The sequence below is a fragment of the Quercus suber genome, unplaced genomic scaffold (genome assembly GCF_002906115.3).
Source record: "Quercus suber isolate HL8 unplaced genomic scaffold, Cork oak 2.0 scaffold_679, whole genome shotgun sequence".
Taxonomy (NCBI): domain Eukaryota; kingdom Viridiplantae; phylum Streptophyta; class Magnoliopsida; order Fagales; family Fagaceae; genus Quercus; species Quercus suber.
The window spans coordinates 73,522-82,482 of record NW_027070120.1 but is presented as its reverse complement, the minus strand read 5'-3'; the positions used below and the strand labels follow the sequence as shown (position 1 = coordinate 82,482).

General features: G+C 33.3%; 1 long non-coding RNA gene across 3 annotated transcripts; it reads left to right on the top strand.

Annotated features, from left to right (window-relative positions):
- Positions 1-6,424: 6,424 nt before the first annotated feature.
- On the top strand, positions 6,425-8,715 carry LOC136064393 (uncharacterized). 3 transcript variants are annotated; one of them, XR_010626013.1, is made up of 3 exons: positions 6,425-7,249; positions 7,834-7,946; positions 8,269-8,715. It is a non-coding gene; the product is annotated as an uncharacterized LOC136064393 (long non-coding RNA). The 3 variants fall into 3 exon arrangements; XR_010626014.1 differs by lacking the exon at positions 6,425-7,249 and adding an exon at positions 7,268-7,554; XR_010626012.1 differs by lacking the exon at positions 6,425-7,249 and having other exon boundaries at positions 7,268-7,946.
- Positions 8,716-8,961: the final 246 nt, after the last annotated feature.

Below are 8,961 nucleotides of genomic sequence, written 5' to 3'. Positions count from 1 at the left end.
TTAGAAGTAGTTTTAGAAGAACTTGAAATTTGTCTTGAATAGGTTGTAAGTATTATGCATTCAAAGTTTTACATATAAATATAATATACTTTTACTATGATTTTTTTGTAAGTTACATTTATGAAAATACATGTAAAGAAATTTTATACAAAATGAGAGATTGAATGACACAAGGCACAAATTGAAACCCCTTTAAAATATATAGAAACTTGACATCAAATTAGTGGGAAATTAAAAGGAAACTTGGCATCAAATTAGTGGACAATTAAACAAAATTGGAGTTCATTTTGAATCTAATTTCGATACGTAATTGATTTTTTTTTTTAAAATTGCACGTTAATTTAATATATATGATGATTTAGATTTTTATGGAACTTTCACTCCAATAAATTATATATGAGAAATGCTATGTGCACAATATTTTCACAATAAATCTTAAGTGATAGGTTGTTATTAGCTATTATGAGAGAGCAAAAAAGTAATTTAAGTTGTGGATTCAAATTAGAAGTTTAGAACCAATAATAACTTACCACCCATGATTTTATTGTAAAAGTGTTGTGAAAATATTGTGGATGTAATATTCTCATATATTATACACATAACTACATTTATTGGGGGGGGGGGGGGGGGTTAATGATAGTTGTAATAATAATAAGGCAAATAGGTAATTAATCCTATTTGACATATTTCTTTCTTAAATAATTAAAAAAATACTCGTCCTTATCTTTAATCTTGTTTTGAACCATAAGCATACCTACATACATGTTCATGATTCTTCCTATTTTGTCTTAAGCCAATTAACTTATAAGTTTCTATTCACTTAATAGAATAAAACACTGGATTTCTACTTCTTTTCTTTTCGGACCACTTTTTGTGGTTTCTTTGTTAATTGCAGGCCAGAATCAAAAATTAGTCAAAACATTGTGGGAGAGCTATGGCATAAATTGACTTATGCATACTCAAAAGATATCAAAGACCAAGTAGGAATAATTTCTTGAGTGGAGAAATTGAAGTCATGTTTGACTATGGGATTAAATGATGTTCGTATTATAGGGGTTTGGGGAATGGGGGGAATTGGTAAAACAACTCTTGCTAGAGTTGTTTTTCATATGGTTTCTAATAAATTTGAAGGTTGTTTTTTTCTTGCTAATTTTAGGGAAGTTTATGAAAAAGAAGGTTTAGTGCGATTACAAGAACAATTTATTCTTCAAATTTTCAATGAAAATATGAGTATACAAGATGTTTGTCATGGAGTTTCCATGATCAAGAATAGGTTACGTCATAAAAGAATTCTTCTCGTTCTTGATGACGTAAATCAATTAGACCAAATAAATAAGTTAGCTGAGAAGCGTATTTGGTTTGGTTCAGGTAGTAGAGTTATCATAAAAACAAGGGACAAACATTTACTAGAAATACTTGAAGTAGATGAAATATTTGACGTTGAAGGATTGAATTATAACGAAACTCTTCATCTTTTGAGTTTGAAAGCTTTTAAAAAAGTTCATCCTCCCAAGGATTATATAGAGGTATCCAAAGATATTGTGTATTATGCTAATGGTCTTCCTTTAGCTGTTGAGATTTTGGGTTCTTTTTTGTTTGGTAGAAGTATTGATAAATGGAAAAGTACATTAAATAAGCTTAAAGAATTTCCTAATAATGAAATTCTCAAAGTACTTAAAATAAGTTTTGATGGACTAGATGAGGCAAAGAAGGAAATATTCCTACACATTGAGTGTTTCTTTAATCATAAGATCAAAAATGATGTAGTAAAAATACTAGCTTATCTTCACCTTTCCCCTAATGTTGGAATGGAGGTTCTTGTTGAGAAATCTCTCATAAAAGTTCGTGGCAATAGATTGTGGATGCACGATTTACTACAAGAAATGGGTAGGCATATAGTTTACCAAGAGTGCCCTAAAGAACCTGGAAAGCATAGTAGACTATGGTCATTTTAGGACATTAACAATGTACTCACAAATAATAACGTAAGAGGTTACTTTCAAAACTTTAGTGTATACTCTTTTTATATTATTTAACAAAGTTTAATATAGAGTAAGTTTGGTAATTCTACATTTTGCAATTCACTAATCCCCTTTGTTTGTGCAGACAAAAACTACAGTAAAGGGTATGAGAGAAATTAAGCATATATCTTATCATATTATTCAGCATCTTTTTTTTTAAAGAATAATGGAGTTTAAATTATAATAGTCTAGTAATAATACATTTTATACAAACCTCTCTTATTCTTATTATTAGGGAACAGAGGCAGTTCAAGGCATAGTACTAGAGTTTTATGTACTAGAAAAGGTAGATTGGAATCCTGAAGCCTTTGCAAAGCTGCAATATCTAAAATTGCTCAAAATTTGTGGCATTCATCTTATGAATGATCTCAAACATCTTCCCAATAGCTTAAGATTTCTCGATTGGAAAGGGTACCCTTTGAAATCATTGCCATCAAGTTTCCAATCAAATGAGCTTGTTGAACTTTGCATGTGTTGTAGCTACATTGAATGACTTTGGAAAGGAACAAAGGTAATTTAGGTACCCTTATACAATTTTTTATTTATTAAGTTTGTTTGTTGAAGACTTGAAGCTAATGTTTTTACACTTTTCTTTTTGGTTGCCTTTCAACAGAGTTTTGAGATGTTGAAATTTATCAAGCTGACAAAATCTCAAAAACTTATTGAAACCCCAAACATCATTAAAGTCCCAAATCTTATGACATTGGTTCTTGAAGATTGTATAAATTTATGTAAGATTCACCCATCAATTGGAATTCATAAAATGCTTACTATTCTTAATTTAGAAGGATACAAGAACCTCACAAGCCTTCCAAGCAAGTTTGAAATGGATTGTCTTACGTATCTTAATCTTTCTAGATGCTTAAAAATAAAACAAATTCCAGAATTTGGAAGAAACATGAAACATGTACACACACTTCTCTTGGGTGGTATTGCAATTACAAAACTACCCACATCAATTGAGCATTTGACTAATCTTGATTCATTGAGTTTATGGGATTGCAAAAATCTTGTGTGTTTACCTAGCACCATTTGTAATTTGAAGTTGGTTAGATTAGTCGATCTTTACGGATGCTCAAAACTGGATAGATTGCCAGAGAACCTAGGGAATGCCGAAAGTCTAGAGCGGTTGTACATGAGTAGAACTGCTATAAGAAAGATCCCTTCTTCCATTGGTCTCTTAAAGAATCTTAAAACACTGCCCTTCAATGAATGTAAGGGGTTATCATCTTCATCATCTAATAAATTGTGGAATGAGCTCCTCCCTTTTTATTCAATGCCAAGAAGTCTTGATCCCATGGACTTGCTATTCTCTTCTTTATCAGGTGCATGTTCTTTGACCGGCTTGAACTTAAGCGATTGCAATCTCAAGGCAATATCTAATGATATTGGTTCCTTATTCTCTTTAGAACTTTTGGATCTAAGTGGAAATGATTTTGTTTGCCTTCCGGAAAGCATCGTTCAACTTTCAAAATTGAAATGGGTGCTGTTGGATAATTGCACAAGTCTTCGATTGTTGCCAAAGCTTCCGTTGAATATTGAATCCATTTATGCCGAAGGTTGTATTTCACTGGAAATGTTACCAGATCAATTAAAATCAAGAGATTCATTGGAACCATCTCTCTCTCTTCACAATTGCTTTAAATTGGCTGACAATCAAAGCTGCATAGACTGGTTTAACTCGGATAAAAAAGTCCCTTAAGATCTCTCTCTCTCCCACTAAGAAATATGAGATTGTTATTCCAAGAAGTGAAATGCCAGAGTGGTTTAGACACCAAAGCATGGGGGCTGAAGTGAATATAAAACAACCTTCTCATTTGTATAATGAGTGGATGGGAATTGTTGTTTGCATTGTGTTTTGTTCACATGACGTTGATCACCAAATCAGTTGCTTAATTCCCTTGTACTGTTCATTGACAGCCAATGGAAAAAGAATGTCTCCTGCACTAGGCAGTAGCTTAATTCCTAAGGTTTTACCAGATCACCTTTGGCTACTCTATGTAACTCCTCAATTCTTCGATGAGAAATCAAATAAATTATTGTCTGAAGGTGATGCAAATGGATTCACTCAGATTGGAATAAAAATTGAAACCGGAGGTCCAGGCGAGGAGGTTAAAAAATGCGGGTTTCGTATGATATACAATAAAGACATAGAAGATCTTGACCAAACAATGGCCCAGCATAGCAACAGCAGCATCTCTCCTTATGAGAGCATGGCTATGATAGTGGAATGTGACAAAGCCAAACGAAGTTGTGATGATTACGATGGGGCTGGACTCAGTGGAGAAGGAAGCTCTAATGACATATCATACCCAAAAAGGATTAAAAGGCACACAGAAACCCATGGTAACTCTGATTGTGAGGAGTTAAGTGAGTTCAAGGACTATGATGAGGAGTTAAGCAATTGGGACGAATCTAATGAAAGTAACCCAGATGGTTAATCAACTTTTTTCTCTAGTAAGTCACTATCTTTCCTCTTAATTTAAGTTCTGTAGGTTTCTGCATTTTCTTTTTGTTAATGTGATCTTTTATTAATGCTTTTGTTGGTGTTTTAAAAACAGAAGAAATAATGTGATCAAAAGCAAGTAAACATCAAAACTGGAAGCTTTTGCTGCCAAATTTACTAGTTTATTGTTCAATCTCATGTTGTTTTTTTCTATTTAAAATTAAGCTTCTCACTCCATCAAATTTTCATTAAATGTAGAATCTCCACAATGTGAAACACACACATTGAATCAGATTAATGTAGAGAGTAGAGAGGAAAGAGATGCAGAGAAATGTGACAGTGAGGACTTGTAAGAGTCCCCTCTCCTTTGCTCAGTAATACTGACNGAGTTACTTGTATGTAAGTTAGATTAAATAAATTAAGAGAAGTTTTCTAAATTAATAAATAACATGTAGGTTATGTGAAGGGTTGGAAGACTATATATACGGCTATGCTATGGACTAATTTCATATCAAGAGTGAATGAAGAAAATAGTTAAAAGCAAAGAGTGTTGTGTGAGAGAGTGAATTCAATAATATTCCTAAATACTTGAGAAATTTCGGGCCAAAGAAAGGTGTTCTTCTGGTGGAGCTTTGGGCTTGAACACTTTGTGCAGAAGCTGTTCTAGCCATACAACATTTGTTGGGCTGTTGTATCCTGGGGGAGACAAGTTAGAGAAGGTCTGCACCGGTTATAAAGATTAGCCAACCAAGGGCTTGAATCTCCTTAAAGAGAGCGAGTGTCGCGCCTCAGTCCAAATAGTTTTGTATAATTTCTCTCTTTAATTAATAATATTCAGTGTACTATTCAGTTTCTCTTAGTGTTGTTTCCATTATTATTATGTTTGCACAAACATTAACTTTCTGAGTTTTGTCCTCAATTGCAATCATAATTCATACGATTCTGGTAATTCATTTTGAACTACCTGTGATGCAAACAAAATGAGCTTGTGCTCGAGGACTTCTACATAAGGACAAGGCATAGCAAAGAGTCCAGATTCTGGACATTAAAACCACAGAGCTAAGATTTTGGTATAGCAGCTTTGGTTGGTAGAATTGAGAGGATGTAGCAGAGGATAGAGTCTAGTAAATAGCTAGTAAAGTCAGTGTTAGTGTTACTGAGCAAAGGAGAGGGGACTCTTACAAGTCCTCACTATCACATTTCTCTGCATCTCTTTCCTCTCTACTTCCTACATTAATCTGATTCAATGTGTGTGTTTCACATTGTGGAGATTCTACACTTAATGAAAATTTGATGGAGTGAGAAGCTTAATTTTAAATAGAAAAAAACACCCGAAATTTCTCAAGTATTTAGGAATATTATTGAATTCACTCTCTCACACAACACTCTTTGCTTTTAACTATTTTCTTCATTCACTCTTGATATGAAATTAGTCCATAGCATAGCCGTATATATAGTCTTCCAACCCTTCACATAACCTACATGTTATTTATTAATTTAGAAAACTTCTCTTAATTTATTTAATCTAACTTACATACAAGTAACTCTTTCTTTAACAAATTATAACTCATCTCTTTATTCATCTTCAGTTATTTTGAGTTTCAACATATTTAATTTAAAATGTACTAACAGTTAATAATGCCACTAATTGTAATCAACAAGTTAGGTGAAATGGAAGAGGCAGGGACCATGAATTTAAGATTGCCATTGATGATTGAACACAAAGTTCAAAAAGTTTATTGATTCTATTGAATAGTAAGTATTACTAAATGGCCTTAGCAATGGGCTGCCATTATTTTGCAATTTTACGAATATCTTACACCTTATCATCCCATGTGATCCTTGTGTAGAGGCATGGGGAAAACCTTAATAGTATTTAAATCTCATCTTGAAAAGACATCTTTTTCCTTTGCATTTTGTTTGTTAGATTTTTTTTTTTTCTTTTGTTTGCCACTATTTTTTTTTTTTTTTTTTTTCCCAGACATTTAGGAGCTTAACAAAACATACATAATGTCAAGTTCGAATGGAAAGGGTACTATAGCCTATCACATGTATTGCCTCCATCTGTAATATAATTACCATATTGATCTGTGATATTAATACTTTAAAACTAATTTTATACTTGCTCTTTAATTATGGAAGCTTTTGACAGATGACTATTGTTCTTTAGTTTTTTGATGTTCTTGAAATTTTCCAGGCCCATTTTGGATCATGACCAAGGCAAACCATTCATGCCTATTTCACATGTTCATCTTTATGATATGTTCTTGTTTTTGATCTGTCCATTACAACTAATTTCATTCAGCCTTACTTGATTCAAGCATGGATGAAGAGAAATTATGGCAATTGAGAGAACTTTAAGTACTTCTTGTTGTCTTTTGTCTCTATCTTATGGTCTATTTGGTCTTATAGGAACAAGGTAAGCGCGAAGAAAGAACCTTTCTTTGCCACTAATGTGGCCATGTATTTTATAAGTTTGATTTTAATGTACAGGATAATTATCAGATCAAAAATCAAAGAAAAGCTTTGATAGCAGCAGGATAAGCAAATCCAGTCCTTTAGAGAGGATTCCAACTGCAACCAATCCTGTCAGAGGAGAGTTGCAAGGGTAGGGAATGGAAATAGTGGGGATCCAATTTCTTTTTTAAAAATAGAGAATGTTCATGTTAATGGCTGGTTGTGATAAGTCAAGTGAGTGATTAGTGACCTGAGATTTTTTCATTGGAAGGAATTTTGTGAAAGTGACTCGAAAGGTTGATCAAATATTTTCTCTAGATCACCTGTAAGTCACCATCCTTCTTCTTAATTTGAGTTTTGCTGGTTGATGCATCATCACTTTTCCTTTCCTTTGGCATATACTTGTACTTTATTGGCAGTAATTCAAACTCTCATCTGGTCTATTTCCTTAATAAAAAAACACAAAGCAGTACTTCTAGCTAATTTAATATGCATATTAATGAATCATGAGGATTCATTCAATTGGTAAAAGAATCATCCTTTTTTTTTTCCAGACATTTAAGAGTTTAATAGGTTAGTCATATATGTGTATCTGATGTCAAGTTTTGATGGAAATGAGTGCTGCCACATGTAAGTGCCCTGTTATTTTGTAATATAGATGGTTAAAAACTCCTTTTATGCAGGATTTATCTCTTGAATTATATCGGTTTATACCATATGACTTTTGTGCTATGGCCTCTCTATGTTCTTGACTTTTGGTCTAGTGTGTATGTCTGTGTGTCAATATTTTCCAATAAAACGAAAAAAAGAAAAAGAAAAAGTATTTTAAGATTCCATTAAGGAAGTCAAAACGAGCTGCATCAGTTAATAGGTATTTAAAGTTATCTTTACACTTTCACTTTGAAACAGGACGTGGTTAGAGAGCTATACTCTACACAAGTGGCTGTCAAATTTTAGCTATCCTTATCTCAAGGTGTGGAGTTACTGATAGCTGAAATGGCCTCATATAACTCCTAAACATGGTGAGTGAAACTGTATCTTATAAGAATGAGGAAGAGGAAAACTTGGATAATTTATTACTGGAGTATAGTCTTTGCTTGGGCTGTATGATTTTGCTCAGATTAAGACCCTTAGAACTTTGTGCATTTATCCTTGCTCTTTGAAGCAGTTGTTGACTTAGTGAACGGAGGATCTACATTTTCATAAGTAGGAATATGTGATGTTCTCAAGATAGTCATATCATAACTCTGTTGGCCTTGTGGTATAACCTCAACAAAGTGATGTTTGAGGGTTCAAAACAGGTGCTTATGAAGAGTAAATGCTCAGTAAAGCTTTGTTTTGCAGGTATGCGCAAGCCTATCATGCAGATTTGGATCAGATTAACTGTAGGAGAGTACCGAGGCGAGTGTGCCCAGTTGTGGAGGGATAGCTGGTCTTGCTGACAATTAAGCGACATTGGCAGAGACGGTGCAGATGGAGTGGTTTTGCCTATATAATGTGCTGGCAGGAAAATTTTGAAGGCGTTGCAGTTCTGCCATATGCAGCCGAGTGGCAGCTAGATGCCTAGGTGTTTAGCTTTGCATCATTCATCTCTTATGAGTAATTTTAAAGAAATTTCCAATAGAAAGACTTGGCTCAGATGGGGTGTTGATTGTTGATCATTAAAAAAAAAAAAAAAAAAAAAAACAACAACAACAACAATAACAACAACAACTTTTAAGTTCTGGTTTAGTGTACTAATGTTAAGGTTTTAAGTTTCCTAACCCAGAGTAATATTAAAGAGTTGCAACACATCAGACAGTGGTAGAATATAGGACTTTTTAAACTTAGAAATCTGTACAGTTCTCACATTATTCCCAAATCATCATTTATTTGATAATGAGGTACAAATTATAGAGAAAATGAAACATCTAAAAAAATGTTTTCCTTTAAATGGAGAGCTTAATTTTTACCATGTATGTTAGTAGCGAGTTTCAATATTGTAGGGTCTGATTTGGCAGCCCAGGCCCAAGAGGGATGGGTTACTGAAAAGAATCT